Source organism: Ursus arctos, unplaced genomic scaffold, assembly GCF_023065955.2.
Source record: "Ursus arctos isolate Adak ecotype North America unplaced genomic scaffold, UrsArc2.0 scaffold_6, whole genome shotgun sequence".
Classification (NCBI taxonomy): domain Eukaryota; kingdom Metazoa; phylum Chordata; class Mammalia; order Carnivora; family Ursidae; genus Ursus; species Ursus arctos.
In genome coordinates this window covers 66998419-67025126 of record NW_026623078.1, presented here as the reverse complement: position 1 = coordinate 67025126, position 26708 = coordinate 66998419, and the positions used below count along the sequence as shown (strand labels likewise).

At 39.4% G+C, this 26708-nt stretch overlaps 1 long non-coding RNA gene across 6 annotated transcripts in view; it reads right to left on the bottom strand.

The window, feature by feature from the left end:
- LOC113252786 (uncharacterized) overlaps nt 1-26708 on the bottom strand; it is a 197649-nt gene that overhangs the window by 82140 nt on the left and 88801 nt on the right. For all 6 annotated transcript variants that reach the window (XR_008957795.1, XR_008957794.1, XR_008957800.1 and 3 more), the window contains exon 3: nt 15796-15880. This is a non-coding gene — a long non-coding RNA (uncharacterized LOC113252786). The remainder of the gene's footprint in view (nt 1-15795; nt 15881-26708) is intronic.

The window sequence follows — 26708 nt, the reverse complement described above, 5'->3', positions numbered from 1 at the left end:
GATCCCAGAATATTTTTAGCCATTGAGCTGGTCAGTTCCTTGTCTGAATAATATTCCTCTTTTGTTTACTCAACTCTTGATTCTTCCTTCCTTCCTTCCTGCTGTGAAATGGTATGTTTACTGTGTATTGCTAAATCACTACCATATTTACTTGTGTTTTTATTGCCAAGACATTCACAACGCTTTTTTTCCCCCAATCTGGAAGGAAAAACCATAACTTAAAAAAGAAAGATGGAAAGAAAGAAAGAAAGAAAGAAAGAAAGAAAGAAAGAAAGAAAGAAAAAGAGAAAAGAAAAGAGAAGAGGAAAGAGAAGAGGAAAGAAAAGAAAAGAGAAAAGGAAAAAAGGAATCTGGCTTTTACATTAACAGAAATGTTTCATTTTATTCTCTACCACATTTTGAGCACTTTCATGGTATCAGGTATCATTAAGCATTTAACACATATCTGTTTACATTCAACACACCAGTAGCTAGATACATGTTATTATCCTCAGTTTTATTTATGGGGAAATAAGCATAGAGAAACTTTCCCAACATCATCTGCTAATATATGGAAAGACAGAATTTGAACCCAAGTCAGTGGGACTCCACACTTTAACTCACACTACTAATCTTCTCTGATCTTCAAGTGTGTCTTCATTACATGTAACTCCCTCCAATTCTGACCATGTTCATCAGTTCCATAAACATCCCTTGCCTAAGAGAACTGGGTATCATGTAAGACCACAGAAATCACAGATTTCCTCATCTTACTGATGATATAACGAAGATCTGAAGAATTTAAATGACTCACGTAAGATGTCAAAGCTACCTCATGCCATCTCAAGTCAAAATTAGGTTTTCTTGCCTTCCTGTTGGTCAATTATTCTTGCTACAACGCCGGATTCTTGTGCCCTTTATATCTTTACCGTGATTTTTCTGATGATCAGTATTTCTTTTTCCTCACTTAAGAAGCTTTGTTTTTGGCAAAGGAGAATGAGACACCTCAGAGGGCTTTGTCCAAATATATCATTTGACGCTATTATGCACAGACTGGATACATTAAACCTTTTGGATGCTTAAGACATCTTGGTTATGAAAGATGATTATGTAAATGAAGATGTTAATTCACACTTTCTCACTTTATAAATTACCCGTAGGAATTCACTTGGCCGGTGCATGAAACTAAATACAAGTCAGGCCAAAGCTAGGCCAACTTCAAATTAGGCATATTTGTTTTGGATGACTTCCCATGTTCTTTCTACTCTTCCCTCACCTCCTAGCATTCATCTTCTTCACTGCTCATCCATCATCCGCTCTTTGGTTGCCCAAGCACACCCTGCGCCAACTTCTTTCTTTCTCACGTCCATCGCCCTCTCTCTTCCTCTCCCCAACAGCTCTCCTTCCCTAAGCTGGATCATTTTCCTCAGGTTTTGAGGAACTCCATCCTTTATTCCCACACTTTCTCCTGTCCTTTTTCCTACATTCTGAGACCACTTGTGACCCTCCAATACCTCCTTCAGCCCACTCCCTATAGAAGAACTCCACCAGAATGGGGTATTGCCGTAGTCCTGGGATCTTTCCAATACACGTTTTCCATGACTACTACCTTATCAACACTCGGCTGTCTGAATACCATTCCTTCAGGTTCTACTCTTTCAGGTGGTTAATGAAATTAGCTCTTAATGTCGCTATTAATATTAGTTAATAATTAATAACATTAATGATCTATTAATAGCAATGCTCTTGTTAATATTCACATTTATTATTATTTTCATTAAATAAATGTTGGTTAAATAAAATCAATAAACCAATCTCTGCCAATGTGTGAACTTCCTGATATGTTACCTCACATGGTAATGAATTCAAAAGCATAGGAGAGAATACAAAAGACCTTCTAGGAGTAACTACATTTAAAGACAGGTAGCAATACTGATTTCTTTCTTTTAATTATTTTTTATTTTTCATTATTTTTTAAAATTTTTATTTTAAGTAGGCTCCACACTTAATGCAGCCCTTGAACTCACGACCTTAGATTAAGAGCCACATGCTCTTCTGACTAAGCCAGCCAGGTGCCCCTTTTTATTTACTTGTTTTTTTATTTTTAAGTAAGCTCTACACCCAATGTGGGGCTTAAACTCACAACCCCAAGATTAAGAGTTGTGTGGTCTACCAACTCAGCCAGCCAGGCACTCCTATACTTTCTCAAATCACATTATAAAGACAAATCACTGCCAGCATCCTTTAACTTCAAAGTTAAGATTATTCATCCAAGTCTTGCTAATTTCCATTTCATTCTTCATTTGTCCATGATGCTTGTTCCCAAATAGATGGTTTATAATTTCATGAGACAGTAGTAAAAGCTTTACTTTCCCTTTCATTTACAGGGTTTATTTTTTAATTGAAAAAGTAATGCAAGCTTGTTTTGATATCAAGTCCAAAAATATGGAGGGAGAGAAGGAAACCATTAACAATTTCACTCTACTTTGTTTCAACTCAACTCCAAAGTAACCAATGTTAAGAGTTTGGTGTGAATCCTTCTGTCCCTTTCTCTATGATTTGAAAAATTATATTCAAAATAAATACATATGTTCACACAAAAATAAAAACACATATAAATAAAACGTTTTATTTATGTTCCAAATATGGGATCATCTTATGCATATGGATTCCCTGCTTGCTTTTATTCTTAATAATATATCATGGACATCCCCTTGGCCTTTATATTATGGAGTACTATAATTTAGTCAACTTTTCCCCTATCGATAAGATATTCAGGCTGTTTCCGGTTCTATTTCCACTACAAATAATAATACAGGAAATATCATTGACCACAGTTTTGCATTTTAGTGGCTATTTTTATCTGTAGGATATATTTCCCAAAATGGGATTGCCTAGGTCAAAAATTACATACATTATTTTTCTGGAAAAGATTGATTAGAGCAATTCACGTGTCCATGAACAATGTCTGAGATGTCTGTTCCTTAGCAGATTTATAATTTTTGATAAAAATATTATATGAGTTATAAGCAAACAATAGGTTTATGTGAGCTTGTCTAAAATAGTAAGATGTGTGGCACCTGGGTGGCTCAGTTGGTTAAGCATCTGACTTCAGCTCAGGTCATGATCTCAGGGTCCTGGGATGGAGCCCTCTGTCTGGCTCCTCGATCAGCAGGGAATCTGCTTGTCACTCTCCCTTTGCCCCTCCCCCTACTCATGCTGTCTTTGTCTCTCTCTCAAATAAATAAATTAAATTAAAAATAAATAAAATAGCGAGACCTCTAAAACGAGGGGCCTGAGGCGGAAGGAAAGGGGCCATCTTTCAAGATTTTGCATAGATTAAAATTATTTAAAACTAACAATAGGGACACCTGGCTGACTCAATAGGTAGAACGTGCAGCTCTTGATTTCAGGGTCCTGAGGTCTTTTCCTCACATTGGATGAGGAGCCCACTTAAAAGAAAAAAAAATAGCACCAACAATCCTTTTTAGAGTGTAAAGGTAGAGGTGGCCACTTTAGAAAGAATGAATGTAGCTTTCAGGGGGAGGTGGAAAGAGGGAGGATGGTGTTATTGACAGGCAACCCTCAAGCAAATTGCTCTGATTTGATGTACGTAGATGAATCATTTGGCCAGTTCCTCATTTTTCCCATTTGTTGTCAAGCTGCGCAGCCAATTGTTCCCTGCAGTGCCTCAGAGTAGACATATGAGGCAGCAGAGTGTGTGTCTAATGGCAGTGTCATTTCCATTGGTAGCTAACAGTAGCTAACATTGATTGAGTGCCTGCAGTGTGCCAGGTGCTTTTCTAAGTGCTAAGTTCAATTCCTTTGATATCACCACCCACTGTATTATAAACACTCACAAACTTCCTAGAATGTCCAGTCCATCCAACCATATAAATGCCTCTGTGGTAGGGACTGTTGGGAGTTATGTTTGAGCCTGGCCCATACTGCCTACATCCTAACTTCCTCAGCCCATTCTCTTCTCAATCCCCTACAATCTGCCTCCTGCCCACATTGCTCCACAGAAATTGCTAAGGTGACGATCACTGGGTACCTTCCATGTGGCCAAATCCAGCAAGAACCATTTTCTGTTTTCTCCTTTTTGACATGTGGTTTCTGTATGCCTTTGTGAACACAATTATCACATTTTGCTCTGAATGATAACCCTCTTCCCTGGCTTCCTCTAACACCACTGTTTTAGCCCAATCTCAATCATGGACTTCTTTTTCTCCATCATTGCCCTCAAAGGTTCTAAACTTGCATATTTTCTCCCTTCCTGGAAAATCCAATCCATGGATTGGATATCTATGGAATCAGATACAATTTATTTGCTGCCAATACACAAAGTTAATCCCAAGGCCTGGAGCACTTCTGAGAACCATATTCTTATAGCCAACTACCTAACAGAGGCACCAGATATACTCATCCATGATTAAAATAAAACTCACCTTTTTTTCTTTAAATAAGCCTGTTCTTCCTCCATATCTTCTGCATATCATGACTATCCAGCTAGTATTCACTTGAAAATTTAACGATGTCATTCTAACATCTCCTTCTCTCTAAGTCCCCCCAAAATGGTAGCAAGCATTTATTGAGTTTTGATGTGGGGCCATGTTCTTTTCATGCATTGATCCATTTCATTGAAAAGGGCCCCACAAAATAGCTAGTATATTCCCAACTCCACAGATGATGGAACTGAGGCTTAGAGATATTAAGCAACTTGACCAACATCTTGCAGATAGTACAAGGCAGTGATGGGATTTAAATAAAAGGATTAAAAAAAGTTCAGCTACATTATGTGACATCTCACTCAAGTTCCAGCCCTGATTATAATTATAAAGCTGTGATGGTTAATTTTATATACCAACTTGACTGGGCCATGGGATACACAGATATTTTGTTTAACATTATGCTAGGTATGTCTGTGGAGGTGTTTCTGGATGAGATTGACATTAATAAGGCAGACTGTCTTCCCCAAAGTGGATGGAGCACCTCTAATCTATTGGAGACCTGAATAGAAAAAAAAGATGGGGTAAGGGAGAATTTGCTCTCTCTGACTGTTTTCAAGTTAGGACATAGGTCTTCTCCTGCACTCAAACTGAAATTTACACAATGAGTTCTCCTGGTTCTCAGGTCTTCAGACCCAAACTGGAATAATACCACCAGCTCCCCCTGGGTCTCCAGCTTATAGACATTAGACCGTGTGATTACTCAGCCTCCATAATTGTGTGAGCCAATTCCTTATAATAAATAGGATAATACATACTTATATACCACTGATTCTGCTTCTCTGGAGAACTCCTACTTGTACTACAGCCAATATATACAGAATTACTGCATTTGAAGTACTGGATACTAAAAAATTTTCAGAAATTACCTCATTTAATCCACACAACAACCATTTGAGGTAGGTACTATTATCCCATTTTACCAATTAAGAAACCAAGATTCAGCCCAAGTAGTATGCTACAAAGAAGTGCTGCCAGGAGACAGGACTCAAAACCAGGCACTTAACTTCTATGATTTTCTTCTCCATCACCGTTACTCCCTTGATCCAGACCCTCTTTATATCACCTGAGCTACATATCTCCTCCCTTTCTATTCCCTTGAACCCACCACATTCCATTCATGGCTCTATTATTAGCACATATGACATCATTTCCTGACTGTTACTAGTCAGGGGCTTTGTAAAAGCAGACAGTTCATCTTATTCATCTCTACCTCCATCTGAAAGTCAATACATTTTAGATGAATGGACAGAAAGTTGCAAATCCTTCCCCATCAGCAGGATAGTTTATTCATGAACAAATCTCTAAGGTTTCATCCCAGCCACCGATGGACAGAGAGATGGATCAATGAAAAATGAAAAAGCAAATCAATACAGTGAAACCATCATAGGCATCTCAGTAATTCTACCACTCCTCATCTGATTTCTTCTACAAGTCCTCAGCTAGAAACTTTACAATTAACACAAAAGGGCAGTCAATGGAACATAAGTTTGTTTGTGTTGATTTTAAACACAATAAGGAATTGCAACTAATTATGGACAAGGAAAGTATCTATTTCTCTATCCTATAATCACACCCAAACCCACATCTTAGCATTAAATCTAAAAGAGCTATTCCCTGTATTTAGAACTTAAACCATGATGTCATATAGTGTGTGTACATAGGATAGTGTTATGTGGTTTTATAAGTGATGTTTTCCCCCCACAGCTTTTTAAAGATGTCAACTTCCTACGAATTAACATGATGGGGGGAACTTAAAGAAGTTTTCAGGTTTCAGAAGGAACTGGCCAATGTCAACCCAAACACCCAAATGTGTAACCACAAAAATTGATTCCTTTGAAGAGAACATTTTTTTCTTCTTCCCACAGACATGTCAGCTGAGCAGCTCTGCACATGGTGAGCCTGGAGAAACAGTGGAAAAAGGGAACAAACCATGGGCTTCCCAACATGCCAGGAGAGAGACAGTGGCAAAACTTTTAGAACATTGGAATTTGGTAAAACAATGGCCCATTTATAAATCTCAGTTCATTCTTGGAGAATCACGAGGTTCTACTCCTCTTGATATTGATGAAGGATAGTTGGAAGAAAGGCAAGCAGGGACAAGGAGCCCTGAGTCTTCCCCCTGCCACAGTCCTAGGAGGAAACCATCCTTAAAAGGATTTTACAAGGATCCCTCTACCTTTTCCCACATGATAGAAAGATGACAAAAACCTGATTGGATGACATGTGCATGGAGGGTTAATCAGATTAAATCAGCCCACCAACAAGCCCATAAAAACTCCTAGACTTAGAAATGCCAGTGGTGGGTGCCTGGGTGGCTCAGTCGTTAAGCATCTGTCTTCAGCTCAGGTCATGATCCCAGAGTCCTGGGATGGAGCCCTGCTCCATCCCCACATCGGGCTCCCTGCTCCGTAGGGAGCCTGCTTTTTCCTCTCCCCTGCTTGCTGCTCCCCCTACTTGTGCTCTCTCTCTGTCAAATAAATAAAATCTTAAAAAAAAAAAAAATGCCAGCAGTAACCCTCTTGCGTCCCCTCCCTCTTTGGGAGCCTAGTATTTTCACTCAGTAAACTTTGCTTTGCTGCCCACCATTCTGTCTAGTCTACTCCTTCATTCTTCGAAGCGGTGTGACTAAGAACCATAGGCACTAAAGGAGAAGAAATCCTGCACCATTATCTTCAACTTTGCTGGTTTCTAAAGATGGCCATTCAAAAAAAATACATTTAGTCATTATTCACTTGGCGTGAAAATTTTTTTTTGGTCTATCCCAAATAAAGATGGAATGCTTTATCCATGAACAAACCACTAAAGTTTTATTCCCGGCCAATTTTTTCTCTTTCAATGAAAAAAATCAATATAGAATCTGACTTGCTCTGAATTCAATTCAACTATTCTTTCTTAAAATAGAGAGATAGTTTATCCTTTATTATCTACAACTAAAATGAAAACTTTTATTTATAATCTATCTTTTACCAAATTCCCAAGAACATTTTAGATAGCATCAACCTCACTAAGTCAGATGAATAAAAAAGAAAGTGATAGGTCCAGGAGTGGAGTGGTTTCAAGTTCATGACTTTAGGCGGGGGGCCAACCCAGGAAGACTTCAGAATGGCCGATGTGTGAAGCCCTATCCTGGAGAGTCCCAGGTCAAGGAAATCGTTGGCCTGAGGGTTGCAGGTGGAGTTTAGCTATATTTGAGAAACCAAAGTATTGGTGTGCTGTGTAACCAGGTATAAACAGTTATTAAATGTGTTCTTTGTTTTATAAGTTTGCTATATATCCTAAATCTATAGAGAAAGAGAGTTAAAAAGAAAACCATAGGCCCAAGGTGGAGTCAGTTGCCCTCCGGACAGCAAACCAAGACTTAATTGCAATTTTAATCTCTTGAGAAGAATGGGATTTTAAAGCAATCAGTCTGGAATTTTTCTTTACCAGTAAAGTAATCTATCACGGGGGCCCTCTGTATCCCCCAAAGGAGATGAAGTAATCTGCATGATAAGGCCTCCTGCCCTTCCCCCTCAGGGAAAGTGACCTTTCCAGAAATATCTTTTCTTTTCTTTTGCTACTAACTTCTTGCCCCATCCTCCTTCCTACAAAAACTCCTTGGAGCTCCCCTCTACTTGCTGGATGGAATACTATCTGATTCATGAATTGCGTAGTAAAGCCAATTAGGTCTTGAAATTTACTCAGTTTAATTTTGTTTCTTAACAATCTATATACTTATATGTATTTTAAAATATATATATATGTATTTTAAAAATATATATATATATTTTTTAACTATGTATATTTTAACTCTCTATATTTCAATAGAATATTACATATTCCAATATGCAAAATCTTAGTGGATAATCTTAAGCAGAAACACAACTATAAAATATACAACTTCAAGGAGTTTTTTTCACCTAGTCTCTGTGACCTCAACTTTATGATCCAGTATGAACCAGGGGATTTTTCTTTTCTGACTGTCCCTTCTCTCCAATAATGGTGACTATCCTATGACTGCCCCTTTCCTTAAGGCTGCCCTTCGATATTCTGTCCTCAGCCCTGCGCTCTCTCACTTCTAGTCTTTTGCTCTTCTAAACTGCCTCTTTCACAACATGGCAAATGGCATCCATCAAGAGAGCAAATATGACGTGGTCGCTCCTGTGCATAAAACTAATGGGTTTCTGATCACCTACAAACTAAAATCCAAGCCCCTGAGAATGACTCTGTGTGCACTGGTTAAAATCATCAACAGAGGGTAATTTATATTTGTAGAATAAAAAAGGAAAAAAATAACCCTCAAAGATCAAATTACTCATCCCAAGAAGTTAGAGGTGCAAATAAAGGCTAAACAAGAAAAAGGAAAAAAAAAATGCAAGTAAAAATTAATGGGAATGAAAACATACAGTCAAGACAATAAACAACCCAAAGGTTAGTTCTTTGAAAAGACTAATTAAACTGATAAACCTCTAGTGAAACTAATCAAGGAAAAAAGAGAAAGAAAAGGCACAAATAACTACTCACAGAGATGAAAGCGGACAATCATTACCCGTTCAGACATTCAAAATATAATGAGGACATTATAGGGTTGCCAGAAAAATATAGGATGTGGTTAAATCTGAATTTCAGATAAACAACAGATAGTTTTTTAGTATAAGCATGTTTCAAATATGGTTTATCTGAAATAGATCAGAATAATTTTATATCCTTAAAGAAATTGAAACCATAATTAAAAATGTTTCCACACCAACTCAGAAAGACTCCAGGTCTAGTTGGAATCATTGAGAATTATATCAAACATTTAAGCAAGAAATTACACCAATCTTACATAAAAATCTAACAAAAAACAGAAAAGCAAGCAAACACTTCCCAATTCATTTTATGCAACCGGCATAAACTTGATAACAAACCAGAGAGAACATTACAGTAAAAATAAACAAATCTGGTCACTTTACTTATTAAAGTAGTACAAAAGAAATATGAACCATAAGGATTATACAACACAACAAAGCTGGGTTTATTGTAGCAACGGGAGGTTAGTTTAACATTTTGAGAATCAGATGATGTTACTTACACATTAATAGGAAGAATGATATGATTTTATCACATGTAGAAAAAAAGCATGTGGTGAAACTCCTGTTTGCACAAGGATGTTTTGCCTGTACCTAATACAGACCACAGTATGAATGGCTGGTTCCTAGTGTGTATAAAGTGATCTGAAGTATATGCAGTAAATAAATTAGCAATTTCAGATTAGTTCCAGGAGAAAATAATTTCAAGCAAATAAAAATGCAAAATTGGACACAGTTTCACTGTGATGTGTGTAAATTCTTTGGGGAGCTAGACTTACATTCCTGGAATCCTAAGAATATGATAAGACAGGAATGTTTTGGTTCAGGCCACATGAGGCAAAGGTCTCTAAAAAGGTGACACTTTGTCTGCTCTGCAATTAGCAGGGTGGTTATAAACCTCTGTCCCATGTCAGTGACATGAAAAGAAAAGCCCCATGCAAATAAGGAGAATAGTAAATTAGGTCTGGTTCTACCTAATGGTGGTGGTGGTGGAGAGGTTCAGGAGAAATGTTGAGGAACTCACAAATGTAAGATCAGAGGTTTAGTTTCGGGTTATAAATAAGGAAGCACAGTATAGAGGTCTGCCTTAATCAGCACAAAGAAACAAAATATTCTAACGTCCATGTTGCCATGGCTGCTATCCCTCGTGGCCTTTTTTGCATGGGAGGAAATCCGGAAACTAGAAGAAAGCTCCTTCCCCGGGTATGGTGGCTTTTGCAGATTGGCTTGGGTTCCTGGAAAGTAAGGCAGTTTTTTGGCTTAACTGCTCTTGGTGGACCCTGACCCCACTGAGGGTGTCAGATAAATAAACAAGAAACTCAACATATGTCTTTATGTATAAAGAAAGGGGTTCTTCTACATTATTAATACCATACTGTACATTCAACCTTTTATTTAGAATTTTTTCGTTTAATTTTATATTATGAGAATTCTTTCCCTTGAGGCCAGAGTCCTATTACGGTTTTCCTGATGCCTGGCATTTGAATAAAAGCAAGTTCAACATTAAAAACAATGTTAAAAGCTTAAATATATGGACACAAGGTTGAAATGAGTTGAAAACTCTTAAGGAACATTAAGTCCAGTTGAATAAGATAAAGTTGAAAAGCACTGGGTAGGGCGTGGTGGCTTACATGCCAGAGTTTAAACTTTAATCTCTGAAAACAACACTCCCAGTTCAAAAGCTTCAATGGTCCCACGTTGCCTCTTGAAAATGCTTTCCAACTTCTGTTAATCACAACCCAGGAATTACACAAGGTGACTGAGGATCTCAGTAATGGTTGGGGTGGGTAGGGAGGGAACGTATGTAAGTTAATGACAAGACTGTTGAAATAGTATTTCTGACTGTTTATTCCTACTCCAGAGAGAACAGCTATATATTCATCTCTCTCTCTCTCTCTTTTTTTAAGATTTTATATATTTATTTGTCAGAGAGGAAGAGAGAGAGCCCAAGCAGGGAGAAGCAGGCTCCGCAATGAGCAAGGAACCCAATGGGGAACTCAATCCCAGGACCCTGGGATCATGACCTGAGCCAAAGGCAGATGCCTCACCAACTCAGCCACCCCGGAGTCCCTATATTTGTCTCTTTTTAATATATTAAAATTTGCATAGCATGTTTCATTGGACAAAAAGCAATTCACTTACTTGGTTTGAAACCATTGACCGTTCAGTGCTACTCTATCTACTGCATGTTAGTAACAGGGAATGAGACACAAAGACGACATTTAGTAAACAATTGCAATGGTGGAAAGGTGCAGGAATAGCAACTTGATCACAGATGGAGTGACTGACCTGCCTAGATGCTCACCAGTCCTGTTCTCTCCTCCCTGTCACATAGGAAGACTCTATTACCCTGCCTTTTCTGCTCTTAGCTGGACTTGGCCAACTGGATGCAGATGGAAGTGATATGTGCTATTTCCAGGCCTGTTCATAAAATATTTTGCCTCATCTTCAGCATTCTCTGATCTTCTGTATCTCCTTCACCATCTGTTAGCTGAATGGTAGCCAGAGCAACTCTGAACCTGGCAGAGGTAGCAACCTGATACAGGCTCAAGATGGTGGTTCCCAGGGTCTCCACCACCAAGGGCTGCCATCAGTCAGGAACTTCCATATTGGACTTTGTGCTAGCAAGCTGCAAATGTTAACTGCGCTAAACCACAGAGATTGCGCAGTCTCAATGTTACTATAACATAGCCCACTATGACCTATAAATTCGGTGAAAGACCAGCCTGTTCGGCCTAGCATATTTGGCATCAAAGGATCATTTTTAACATTTTGATGGGGTGCCAGGGTGGCTAAGTCAGTTAAGTGCCCTATTCTTGATTTTGGCTCAGGTCATGAGATTGAGGTCTGAGTGGGGCTCTGTGTTGGGTGTGGAGCCTGCGTAAGATTCTCTCTCTCCCTCTGCCCCTCACCCTCCCATTCTCTCTCTCTCTCAAAAAAATTTTTTAAAAAACCATTGAGTAATACTTATCACAGGAAATGAAAAAAAGTCAGAAAATAGAAACAATGAATTTTTATTTAATAAAAATTTTATATATCTTAAGTTTTTTAAAAAAAGATATACTTATGTATTCAAGAGAGAGAGAGAGAGCACGAGCACGAGCGTGCACAAGGGGGAGGGGCGGAGGAAGAGGGAGAGAGAATCTCAAGCACTGAGATTGGAACCCAACACAGGGCTCGATCTCAGGACCCCCAGATCACAACCTGAACTGAAACCAAGAGTCAGGTGCTTAACTGACTACACCACTCAGATGTCCCTTAAGTTTTTTAATAGAAAATAAATTAAATATGACAACATAAGGAAAAAAGGTAATAGGTTACTTAATTGCATTGCTGTATTTTTTAAAGGGGAAAATTTATACCTACATATTGATCGATTGTAGTAATGAACAACAAAATTATAGTTTTTCTAACTTTAACATTCTACAAACTTATCCATGATTTTGTCAAAATTAATTTTCTTTACATATTTCTGTTCAGTAGACAATATACACTTTTTTTTGGGTCAATCTGTGTTCTCTAGTTGATGGACAGTTGATGGAAGAATACCTTTTACATTAATTTTAATGTCATAAAATCTCTTTCATTACAGAATTTCTTTTCCTTCAGTGCCCGCAGTTCTTGGTCATGCCACTTGGAAGAATGAAGAGGTAGATGAGAGGAAGAGTGGTGGGCAGCAAAGCCAAGTTTATTGAGCGCTAGTAAAGTTTATTGAGTAATAGTACAAAGCTCCCAAAGAGGGAGGGGACCCAAGAGGGTTGCCGATTTGGCATTTAAATCTAGAGGTTTTTATGGGCTTGTTGGCAGGCTGTTTTAATCAGATTAACCCTCTATGCACCTGTCATCCAAAGAGATTTTTGTCATCTATCTATCATGTGGGAAAGGGTGGAAGGCTCCTTCTAGGGTGATGTAAAATCCTTTTAAGGGTGGTTTCCTTTTTAGGATGGGGGCTCCTTGTCTCTTCCTGCCTTTCTTCCAACTACCCTTCATTACTTTCACATGAAAGAATAGATATACAAACAGCTAAGACAATCTTTTAAGTGTAAGCCTAGCAAAGTTCCATAAAAGTCTCATTTCATAATAAATTCCAGAAACGGCATACTGTCCGTGTCTTTGTTTCTTTCATATCAATTCTGGTTCCTTCTGCATGTTTTCACAGTCAAAAAAGTTCCACAAAACACTTTCACCAGAAATTCATCTTAAACTTCTGTTACATTTAGTAAAAACTAAGTTTTTTCTTCTTATTTAGAACGAGTCCCAGATCTTGATGAAAATGATCAGGATATTCAAACATTCCCTTGTTATTTCTCCAACAATGTAAGACCAGTATCTTGTGTTATTTTTCTGGGTATTTTTCTTCTAATTTGATTCCTTTTCCTATGTAAATGTTCAATTCCTTACGTTTTGCATATTTAATAGCCTTTCCCCTATTTTTGTGCATCAGTCTTCAAGAAACAAGTTTGAAGCTTGCTGTTTTCACTACATCATTAAACTGATCCTGGCTGTTTGCAAATATTTTGAGGTCTTTGGCACACACACCAGAAAAAAATATTCAGAAAAGAAAAATCACGTACTGATATCTTTATTTCCAATGTACCATTCAAAAGTAAGAATATATAATACCACAGGAATTGGAAATATAAACTACACCAGAGGCAAGCTGGAAAGAGTCTGAACAATTATGAACTTCTTCTGGAAATGAACTTGGTAGCCAAGTCCACAGTGTGTTGGAGGCCTACGGCATAGCTGGGAGTTCTCTGAATTCGCTACCATATAGAATTTTTTTAAAAGATTTTATTTATTTATTTGAGAGAGAGATAGCGAGAGAGGGCACGAGTGGGTAGGAGAAGGAGAAGCAAGCTCCTGGCTGAGCTCCCTGCAGGGAGCCCCGAGCAGGGATGGATCCCATGACCCTGGAATGTGGCCTGAGCCCAAGGCAGACTCTTAACCCAACTGAACCACCCAGGTGTCCCTGGAATGTTTATTTAAGAGATGAATTAACTGTGCTAATTTAAAGCATACATATATGTTATTGAAACTCAGCTGCCAGCATGGCAAATATTTAGAAATTAGACCAGAAAAAGATTTTTTTTTCCCCACTGGAAGTGCTTAAGAATTTCTGGGCATGGTGATAATTTAAAAGCAGACCAAACTGTCAGTTTCATTATGTCTTTAAATTCTCTACAAGTAATGCACCCCCTGATTGTGCGTACCCCAGGTGGACTGAACACCCAACCCCTGCTCAAATACAGATGCGTGATCATGTAAGTATCCGCATACTGGAATGGAAAATAAGCGAACCCTCGTCAGATACAGCAAGCGCGATAGAATCAGATTGCGGCGAATGCCTCTCTCGATGTGTTTATGCTTAGATCTGTAAAGTTTTCCATCATGATGATGTGGATAGAGTTTTATCACCCTGTATTCCAGGATCTCCTTAAAAAGTTGAGTGAGAAACAGTAGTCCTAGTTTCAATAGTTTCTGGGGAAAAGAAACATTTGCAGAAATTCCTGACCTGTGCAGTCCATTTCCACGGGATTCAAGGCTTCTCCCTAACAACAGATTGCGGCAATTTCCTTAAACAGAGCCCTGTTCCCACACATTTCTAGTGAGATGCACTCAAAAAACCAAACCCAGCATCAACAGATAAAATGTGCCTTTTGCTCAGACACAGAAACCACATTGCGGGTGGAGAAATAGGAATGTCTTTTTAATGCCAAATAACCCCTGCACCTGTCTGAAAGCCGGCACACCTTCTCCAAAAAGCAAGGCAACCACTTAACTTTAGTGGTAAAGAAGAGAGGCCAAACCCAGCTGAGTTGCAGTGGCAGAAATACAGGAAAACATAACGAAACAGAAGCTGGAATGACAGCAACATATGTAATGTCCCTTTTTGCTGGAGAAAAATCCTTATTTTTCCTACAAAGCATTCCTTTGGATCAGGTCTATGGAAGAAAGAAAAGTTCTAAGATTTCTAATTTCACTTCTGAGTTTCTTCTATTTTCCCCTACCCTGTCTAGCCACCCAGAGCTCAGTTAATCCTCCTGAAAATAAAATACTTTTGCAATTGTGCCCAGCCTTTTTCTCTTAGCCATTATGTTTTCACGCCAGCTCCTCAACCATGATTATATTGATCCATGTATCAGTGAAACAAAGCCCGGAATAAGCCCACAACCTTGGGATGTTCACCTCATACCTCATTTTGACAGATTTATTTAAGGAGGGTTTTTTGTTGTTGTTGTTGCTGTTCCTGGGTTTATTGGTTTTTTGCTTTGTTTTGTTTTTTACTCAGTTTTGTGTCCTTTTTCCAATTAAAAATATCTCTAGATTCAAGGCCAAATTCATATATTTATGTAGTGGATTCCCTGGAATTAGTCTCCATACAAGTTACCCCTCCCACCCGTCCACAGAGTTCATGAGACCCCCCCTCTGTGAACAGGACAAATTCCTGGTGTTCTAAAACTTTGCTTAATGCCAAGGTGCAGTGTAATGTGACTGCCATCTGCTGGCGTGGAGTTGACATTACAATATGGACCATGGCGCACTCCAAGGCAAAATAATCAGGTAACACTTGTTTGAAAAACAAAAGCTTTCTCTGAAGAAATGAAAAACAAGTTTCTTCATAAACCTTGCCCATCTTCAACACCAAAAAATAAATTTTTACACTGTAAAAGCTGAAGAACAGTAGAAAATTCGTTTATGGCAGGTTTCCAAGCGCTAAATATAGTGAAGAAATGGGGTTATCAGCTACTAACCTCTTCATCATGGTAGAATCCATTCCCCGAAACCTGGAGGGCAAACCTCATCGACTCTGGCAATCAGGTCCTCCCCCGTGAAGCCCTTTAGAGGAAAAGATTTTGTTTCTTAGAACCCAAATGAGTGAAACATAAGCACTGGCGTTTGGGGGAGGGAGAGAATCCCCCCCCCCATTCTAAAAGCCATTCTCCAATGTTTAAGAATAAGAATCATGCTTCAGAAATGTTTACACAAGCTCACCCTTGAAATCAGAGTCAGCCACTTTTGCTCAGGCCTGACTCTTTCTTTCCAGCCCTTCAGGATTTGTGAAAGTGCACAATTTGGCAATGAAAGCCAAATTCCTATCGCTGACTCCAGTGGGCGTTGCCACGTATTTCCATGTCAAAGAACGGAAACTTGTACAATTGTGAATAGACAACCACAGGGAAGAACTTCCCGGAGAGAACACCCCTGATGGTGGAATAAAACTTAACTTCTTGAAAGGACCTTATTCTTCACAGAAACAACACAACCAACAGTGAAGGCACTGTCTGCTGCTCATCAGCATATATTTATTTCTTTGGGAAAGGCCATGGGAACAGAAACAAATTGCAAATTTTATAAAACTAGAATGATGTAATAAATAGTGTATTTTTATACTCATATAAATATGATTTAGCCATCCCCAAAATCTGTTTCTCCCCCCCCCCCCCCCAGCCTTCCCCATCTTAGAAAATGCCAAACATTGGCTTAGCGGCTTGACCCTCAAATGCAGGGAGCCATCTTTGTGAGCTCTGAGCCCTCACTCCCCACATCCGATCCATCTCCAGGTGTTGGCAGCCCTGCCTCAGAACCCAAGTCTGTTGACATTTCTCCATATCCACAGTGCCCAGCTGAGTCCAGCCTGCAACACCAATCACACACTAACTGGACCCTATTTCCGCTCTTCAATTCTCAGCAGTGCGGCTAGAATGCTCTTCTGAAATCTAAACCTCTAGGGGTGACCCAGGAATAAAACCCACACTGCACACCACGATTTACAAGCCCTTCCATGGCTTTGTTTCTACATACTCTTTATTCTCTTTGTCTTCTTCTCTTGCCCCATTCACTATACTCCAGCCATTCTGGCTTTCCTTCTGCTCTTGGAACTTTCTATACTTGCTCCCACTTAAAAGTTTGGATTTGCTTTTCTTCTGCAGCGTGCCAGATTTCCACATGGTCAGCTCCGTCCTTTCACTCAGGTCTCCCATTTCAGCTCTCCTTCCCTGACCACCGCGTCAAAATCACACCCTCCCCTTGTTGTATCTGCTTCATATCACTTACCATTTTCAACAATTACCTTGTTCTTTTTTTTCTCCTTTGAAAAAATCATCACTTTGATTCTATTATTGGAAGGTAAATCCAGGCAAACAGGGACCTTGATATCTTGTTTGACATGTATCCCTAGGACCTAGATCAGACCTGGCATACGTTGAATACTTGATAAATGAATGAATGAATGTGTGTACATACCATGCATCTCATTACACTTGCTTGTAACAGAGTTTTCTCTTAGAAGGGAGAATAACTGGCTAATGTTAAAACTGACATTAAAACCGAAAATAGGTTTTGATATGTGTTTAGAGATGGCGCTGAGCTCTGCATGAGGAAGGAGGGTACTGGATATCCCAGAAGTAATGTCCCCATTCTCTGTTGCCTCCAAGCATCTAGTCCTACCTGCCTGGCTGCATCCTCATTCAGAAGAAACATAAAAGCCTTGAACTGAACTAGATAGCCCCCTTCTTCAAAGGCAACTTAGTAAATACAGATTGTTACCCTGGTTCTCCCATTAAACAGCCCCCCCCCCCCAAATGGCTTAAGAAAAATCCTTCCAATCACATTCATTATTTCTCTGACAAGAATTCTGCTAGATTCTATTTTCTCCATGTAATTATCTTCCCTGAGCTGTTTTAGCAACCTGTATTAGTCACCGTTAGATCAGAGAAGTGCAGCCACTAGATTTATATAATAAGGGATTTATTAGAGGGATTTGATCTTAGATGATTGTGGGTTAAAGCATCTACTGAGCTACGACTTCTTGGCAAGGGAAGTCAGCTGGTCTGGAGTCTGGAATGGGAAAGGGATATGAAGTGGGTAAAGCAAGCTCAAAAGAAACCCTGTAGGAATGGACTGGAACCAAGGAGGATGGACAAGAATCCGTATCAGACTCTCACCGTCTCTGAGCCTCCAACCTTGAGGATGGGAATAAGGTGAAGGAGAAGCTGGTGCCCTCTGTCATGGGGCTAAATCACTAACTGACGCAGGGGTCAGAAAAACTGAAAGAGGGAGTCTGGCCGATGTCAACAAGGTTTGTCCACGGGTGGATGACAACACTGATGAGCTGTGCCAGCCCTTCATGCCGGGCACTGACCTCCTGGGCATGAAAGGGGTATTGCTGCTGCTTTGCTTCCACCTCCCAAATCTTGCGCAGAAGTCTTTTGTGACTCACCTCAGCCTGGAGCTACGCGCAGAAGGGAAGGGCGGGGGTTCTAGCTCCAGATTGGCCAAACTGACACATTAAATCTACCAGACACCCTTACGACTTGGTACCCCAGGAAAATTCTTGGCTGGCATATTTATGAACCCAGCTACTGGTTAGAAGAAGTTTTGTGGTGTCAGGATATCAAGGAGAGACACAAGAGAACATCAGTACTGGAATGAGCGGAGAGTCATCCCCAAGGACCCTCCCATTTTACAAATGAGTAAAATGAAAGATCCACGAAGGGAGAGAAGAAACTTGCCCAGGGGCAATGCAAGAAAGCGGTTTACCTGTCTGCTAATCCATCGTATGTGAACCGAGAAAGGCATAGGAAGCTGCAGAAATTCCCAGGTGGGCCTGCCCCTAATCTAACACACGCAGGCCGCCTTGAAGGCTGCATGGGTGAACATGTAATTAACTATGACGTCGGTATTCTTTCTCATTTAAAAAAAAAAATCATTGCATAACCTCTGTTCGTAATTTTTATTTTGGCATTCACGGTTTCTTTAAACATTATACCTTTTATGATAATGGGCCATCAGCGAATTCATCTGACAATCAAGTACAGACATTTGAATTTTTCTTTAAAATTACCTCTTCAATTAATACCTCTTCAGTTCTTCTTTTCAATTATTTCTCATTTGTGAGGCCCCTGTGTAAAAGGCTTGGCTAAATACAACCAAGACACAAGTCATATTAAAGTTGATATTCTAAACGTCAGCCCTAAGAAAAGCGGTAGAGTGCCTAACATTAAGAACACAGTCTTTGGATTCATTTAGTCTCAACTTCAGGTAGAAGCCCTACCACTTGCCAGCCAATGGGCCTACACCAAGTTTCCCAAACTCACAGAGATGGTTTCTTTTCCTTACATTATAAATCAGAGTGTTGTTAGGATTAAATGAGATAATTCATATATAGATATATATAACATTTACTACAGCGCCAGGAGAATAGAAAGAGCACTAAAATAGAAACCGTAAATCACCACCATTGTTGTTGTTATGATTGGCACTATTAGTAAGGGTGTTATAATAATTAACACTAATAAAATTATTATTAATTAGTATTGTTGATAGTAATTAATCATTAAGAATATGTTGGACCTGAAGAACCAAATGTGGTACAAAACAACTTTTAGAAGTTTTCCTATAATAATTCATGTGATTCCTTTAAAAGGTCATATTAATGAAATTAGGGTTTAATATAAAAAGAACCTGATGTTATCACTATATGCCCTGGAGTCCATTAGATTTCCCAATGTAAGAATTGTTACACGAGTCTCAAGCCTAGGTTTCCGGATGAGAAATGCTAAGTGTATGAAATTCAGTGTATATTTTTGCCAACATCCTTTCTCTAGCTGTTTATCTTCTTTCCATCACTCAGGTTCCTCTTCAAAGCTAAGAAATGTGCATGAAAACAAGACTCTGCCTATCCAACATCTTCAACGGATGCGGCCACAGCTCAAGGCGCTCTCTATAGGGCCCTTTAATGCGGGAACAATTTATTCTGAAGCTGTTGGGTCCCACCATGGACACTCAACACCTTTTTTTCACTCTACAAATAAAGCTGCACGGATATTTGTTTTGAAAGCATTTCATTCAGGGCTCTACAAATTGCCTAATTCAGGAGGGTTTCCAAGCTTCCGCCATGTCCTCATTCAGTGTCATGCAGGTTGTTGACAAACATGAGATCACTTGAATTCAACTTCAGATAATTCATCTTTCTCCTATTTCAGTTGCTACCTTGACTCCTGTCCTCTATTCACCATCCTTGCTTTAGCTCCATACTTAGACTTGAAAAATCAAAGATTTATTTCTTTTCCATAGTATATGTCTATTGCAAGTTGCCAGGAGGGTTCTGCTCATCCTAGAATTCAGGGTCCCAAGTCGATAGAGCAGGCGCCATATTGCCTACTGCTAGATGCTGTGCCAGCAGAGAGAGAGCTCTGCAGTGTTTTGCTTCAGCAGTTAAATGCCTGACCCCCTGGCCCACAGTGGCATGCATGGCTTCTTCTCAGAATTCACTGGCCAGAACGGTCACATGGCCCCATCTAAACACAACAGCGCTTGGAAATACTACTTAACTAGAAGGGAATAAACTGAGAATACTTGGGCCTGATGACTACACATAGAAATTCTATTTTATTCCAAACAGCAATAGTTTTATTTGAAAAACCATAACTTTGAGAAGGTTGTTTACTTACTTCCTGTGGAAAGTTCTGGTCGTAAGTCACAGGATATAAACGCTGTGTTAAAGGATTTCAAATTCAGGTAAGTATGTAGCATATTGAGTAAAACCCCCAGATGCAAGTAAATTTCAGTCTAGGAGGGTTTCTAATAGGAAACTGCCATAGTATTCTAGAAAGCACCCTCACACGGACACTTACATACGCACCCTCCCCCCCCCACAGAGATGAAAATGAAGACAACCCAGAGTATCAGACCTAAGAGTCCTGCAAAGAACCAGACCTATAGTTTTGAACAATATGCCTCCATGATACTGTGTCTTTATTTGCAAAAACTGGATTTGACCATTTCACCTAATTTAGGGATGAGAATTCCAATTATTAGTCTTAGAGCATACGCGCTCATGAAAATGATAAAAATCTAAATCCGCACTAACCAGTAGCCACAAATATAACTCTACACTTACACTTAAATAAATTAAAATTATATTACATTAAATTAAAAATTCAGTTCCTCAGTTATACTAGCCACATTTCGAGTACTTGATGGGCATGTGTACTTAGTGGCTATTGTATTGGAACAGCACAGATATCGAACATTTCCATCATTGCAGAAAGTTTCACTGGACAGGTCTTTTGTTTCTGGAAATAGCTGAATGCTCCCCATTTCCTAAAGCCATACTTTCAGAAGAGTAAGCCGACCTCCAAGATCTTAAAGAAATAAATAGAAAGTCCTGGCTAGAATGCCCTAACAGTCTGTCTCTAGGGTTGGAACACAAATAGCTGGTTTTGCTTTGATTTCTCTCCTTGGTTTGATATACCTTGCACCTCAGTTGCACAGGGTACCTACAGCAATACAAAAAACAGTTCAAATTCAAGATTATCCGAAAAGGAAAGCAGGATATCAGAAACCCTATTGACTTGTCTCATTTCTACTATCCCTGTACTTCATAGCTCCAGGATAAAATTTAGCCTAAAAAAGAAATTGGTATAAAATTTGCTTGGCTTTTTTATTTTTTGTTTTTTTTTCTGTGAAAATATTATAGAAAGTCTAGGTCAAGAATCATAAGTAATACATGATAATTTATTTTGATTTTCTGTTGACTCACTCAAATGCCTCCTTCCCTGAAATTAAGAACATTTTACACCACTCAATAAAAATAAAGAGGTGGATAGTGTGGGTTGTGAGGACCAAGAGTTGATGATGAAGAAGCACCCATTCTGCTCTTCCTCACATATGATAGTCACATAATCTGTGCATTGTTCCTCAAGACTGGCATATTTGATGAGCAAAATGATGATGACCATGGCCCCTGAAAACATGATTTGGCAACTGGTCAGGCTTCAGGTCTTGTTGCTTTGTTTTGGGAATGGAATATATAAATACTACCAAATAAACAAGATGCATTTGCTGCGCCCCCAGCTCCTCTTTGTTGAACCCCTCTATGATGCTCTCAGATTCTGTTTAACCAGGCTCCTCTTCCCCATTTACACAGCGACTGTTACATCACAAAGGAAAGCCTATTTTTCACTGCCTCATCTAAGTTTGCCAAGTAACAGGACTGAAGATCTAATTATAAATGGCTTAAGTGCCCTATCTGATTTGAACAGCCAGAGTATGAGCAAGAGTAAAAATTAAAACATTTCTCAGGATGAGTTTTATTGAACCATGATGTATTTTAGGCCAAGATATATTCATTCTCTGCAACCTACTTATATTCAGCAAGATTTCACCTTTCTTTGCAATTGGGGAAAAAAAAGGAGAATTTTAATTTAGAAAATGACATATGCTCTGCCTTTTTGCAGCCCAACTCCTCAAATTTTAAAGACAAGAAGAACTTTAAGAAATACTCATGAAGGGGTGGCCTGGGTGGCTCAGTTGGTTGAGTGACCAACTCTTGGTTTCAGCTCAGCTCATGATCTCATGGGTCATGATCTCATGGGTCGTGAGATCGAGCCTCGTGTTGGACTCCGCACTCAGTGGGGAGTCTGCTTTGAAGATGCTCTCCCTCTGTCCCTCCCCCAGCTTGCGTGCACATGCATTCTCTCTCTAAAATAAATAAATAAATCTTAAAAAAAAGAAATACTCATGAAATTTGAAGTATACATGTCCACTATGTACTGTGAAAAATTTTACCATTGACTATAAAGTTGTAGTTTATCAGGAATTATTGGTATGAATATTTATATTGTACAAGCATCTGCAGTGACCAGCACTAAGTCCATTTCTAAAGGACTGAAACTTTAACATGATGGTTGGAACTCTGGCCTTAGAGTCAGCCTAAGATTAAAATATTAGCAACGTTGCTTTGTTACTGTGACTTGGGAAAAATTATCTTCTCTCTCCAGCTCTTTCTTTCTCACTTATAAGATGCAGAAAGTAATATGTCAGGGTGGTTGTAAGGATTAGAAGTAATGGATGTAAAGTGCGTGCCATGGCAGGTGGTCAATGGATGTTAGCTGTTGTCACCATTCATGTTATTGCTGCTGTAGTCCATGAGCAAGACAGTGCCACGGTGCTTCAGGATGTAAATATGCTCATGGAAGATGCAGTGACATCATCAACCCCAGCAAGTGACAACATTTTTGGCTGATCATTAGAGCCCTGAAGAAATAAATGACTGATGCCCTATATGGTTGGACTTAGTGACAAGCAGACCACTGTCACATGAAAAGCCACCCCTAACCCCCATATGCATGCACAATGTAGGAAATTCTTCCCTTCGAGAGAGATTATCACTGTAGAGGCTTTTTGTTGTTTGCTGTTGTGGTGGTTATTGCCTTTAAAGCCCTGGATTTGAAATCTGGAAACCAAAGGTTGAATTCCAGCTCTGTCATTAACAAGTTGTGTGCCCTTAGCTACTAAGTCTCTTGGCCTCACTGAATCTCAATTTCCTTGGCTATAAAAATGGAGGTTGTTTTGAGCAATATGATACTTGGACTTTTGAAAATGCTTTGCAAACCGTAAATGCTAATTATGATATGCCTTAAGAACAAGTCACCAGGAGATGCAATGCAACTATGGTACCAAGTATGCAACTATGCAACCAGTATCCTGGGATTTCATTGTTTCATCATATTAGCCTGCTCTTCCTCCCTCCCTCCCTCCCTCCCTTCCTTCCTTCCTTCCTTCCTTCCTTCCTTCCTTCCTTCCTTCGCAAATATTTCCTGAATGCCTACTATGTGCCAGATGCAGCTCCAGGGGCTGGGAATGCAACAGATGAAGTCCCTCTCTTCCTGAAACCCATATTCTAGGTCAGGAGACAAACAATAGCCAGGTCAATAAATATATGCTCTAATCCCAGGAAATATGGAGTCTCTCAGAACCTAAGTCAATCCTCAACCTCAGCAACATAACATGGCCGACACTTTACAGAGCGCTGGGTCTGCCACACTCCTTAAGATAATTTTTCTTTCTTTTTTTAAGATTTTTTTTGGAGGAGGGCAGCGCCTGGGTGGCTCAGTTGGTTAAGCCTCTGACTTGGTTTTGGCTTAGATCATGATCTCCCCATTTTGAGATTGAGCCCCACCTCCAGCTCTGTGCTCAGTGTGGAGTCTGCTTCAGATTCTCTCTCTCCCTTTGCCTCTGCCCCACCCCCTGCTCATGTAGGTGTGCTCTCTCCCTCTCAAAATAAATAAATAAATGGAATTTTTAAGTTTTTTTTTTTTTTTTAAGAGAGTGCGCATGCATGTGAGAAGGCAGGGAGGGGCAGAGGGAGAGGGAGATAATCTTAAGCAGACTTCACACCTGAGTGGGGAGTAGGAGGTGGGCTCAATTTCATAATGGGGAGATCATGATTTAAGCTAAAAATCAAGAGTTGGATGCTGAACTGACTGAGCCATCTAGACACCCTAGTTAAGATACTTTTTCAACTGAGTTCAATTCACAGATTCCAGGTTTATGTAGAGGGGGGCACAATTTAACCCACTACAGATGATATACTTTTTAAAAATGAGGACAACTTCTCATAGGTCAGATTCTGGTATCAGGAGTAGCACCAAGTCTATTCCTATATTTTACTTTTACTGACACACAGAATGAAAAGTTTATTCTGTGCCGGTGAATTCTAAAGGGAAGAATAGTATGTTCTAAAACATGCTAGTATTCTTTTTTTTTTCTTAAAGATTTTTTATTCATTTATTCGACAGAGACAGCCAGCGAGAAAGGGAACACAAGCAGGGGGAGTGGGAGGGGAAGAAGCAGGCTCATAGCGGAGGAGCCTGACGTGGGGCTCGATCCCACAACGCCGGGATCACGCCCTGAGCCGAAGGCAAACGCTTAACCGCTGTGCCACCCAGGCACCCCACATGCTAGTATTCTTGAAGAAGAATGCTCCAAAATGGCTAACCTGGACTCAGGAAGTCCAGTTCCTTTTTTTTTTTTTTTTAAAGAAATTGAAGATACTAATTTCTATGCTCACTTCGAAGCATTCTGCCGTTTTGCTAGTCCAATTTAAAACAGTTTGAGAATGATTATATTCTTACTTTCATATAAAATCACCTATTAGCAACAGATGCATGGAACAAGTTTGTACAGTGTAAATGTTTAATAGTTAATAAGCAACAACTATCACAAGTGTGTATTTACATTCTAAGACAAGATACCTACCAGTCCAGTGACTACTAGACAGACAACATTCATCAACACAACTCTCAAATTGGCAAATGCAATCCATAAGAAAATGGAACATCATGCATTCACGCATCAGATGGTCTTGTCTCAACTCTCTGACGTTCTGTGTATGAATACACACTGTTACATCAAAATGAAAACTGCACGTGTGTATATACTGGTGTGTATATATCAGTATTTTCTTTCTGACCTATTTATAATGAGTATTAAAGAGAAAAATATGGCTTATCTCTAAAGTAATAGCATACTTTAAAACAGGTTGAAAAATGCTGATTTGGGGAAATCCCAAATGGAGCCGCCATCAGAACATCCATTAAGAATGTGCCTCAGTGGACAGACATAAGATCCCCAAAGTTAGCCTAAGGGCATCAGAAAAGGCTGGAAGTTCGACAGAGCTGTGTACTCTACTTAGCCCAGGATGCATCCAAAAAGAACTGGAAGGTACCAGATGAGTCTTTCCAACTCTTCCACTATTTCCCAACATAAAACCTTCCCCTCTAGTGAGGCAGGTTTGTAATGTGCTCATTCTTAAGTTGTTACACCTCTTCCCACCCCTATTCAAACCAAAACTTATTTTCCTTATTTCTCTGTATTGCATTCTTACTCATGTTTCATTTATCTCTCCAATGTGAAGAATTTCCTGAGCACCCAAGTCCCACAGGAGAGTTACCTAAAGGGCAACTTTTTTATATTGTTGCTTATATCATTTGGGTTTCCATTTTGTGTAACCTTGATTCCCCAACAAGAGTGCAAGCTCCTCATACGTGTAAACCAAGTCTTACAGCTTTACAGACATACCAAACAACAGTTCTTTACACATAGTAGTAACTAAAATTATATGTAAAATTAATTTAAAAAATTAATATGTTAGTTACTCTTTATTGAGATATCTAGAAATAATAAACAGTGCAGGAGTGAGGTGAAAGAATGAATGCAACTTCCCAAGGCTGTTGTCTACAAACAGAGAGTAATTTATGAACCATGCAACTTACAGCCGTTACTCACCAATATCTTTCAGCAATAAGCAAGTCTCCTTCAAGAAGAGCTTGTGTTTCTGCTTCTGTGTGTGTGAACTCACAGGACATCAGCCTATGGACTTCATATAATTGAAAATAATGCTACCAAGTAAGTTTCTATGTCAGATAAATTAAAACAATTTTATTCCCATCTTCAACTACTGTTTGCCAACCAGACAGATGTTAGGAATTTAGGGTGAGAAGAGCCTGCATTACAAAGCCAAGTTCTGGGGGCGCCTGGGTGGCTCAGTCATTAAGTGTTTGCCTTCAGCTCAGGGTGTGGTCCCAGACTCCTGGGATCGAGCCCCGCATCGAGCTCCTCCACTGGGAGCCTGCTTCTTCCTCTCCCACTCCCCCTGCTTGTGTTCCCTCTCTCGCTGGCTATGTTTCTCTCTCTCAAATAAATAAATAAAATCTTTAAAAACAAAAACAAAACAAAACAAAAAAAAGTCGTGTTCCACCCTAAGACAATATATCATTATTCCATCTCATCTCAGAAAAGGTCCTTTCCTTGCTCCTATAAGAAGCCACATCCTAAACCTGATAATGGCAAGTTTGTGGCATCATTTTTACTGCCCTCA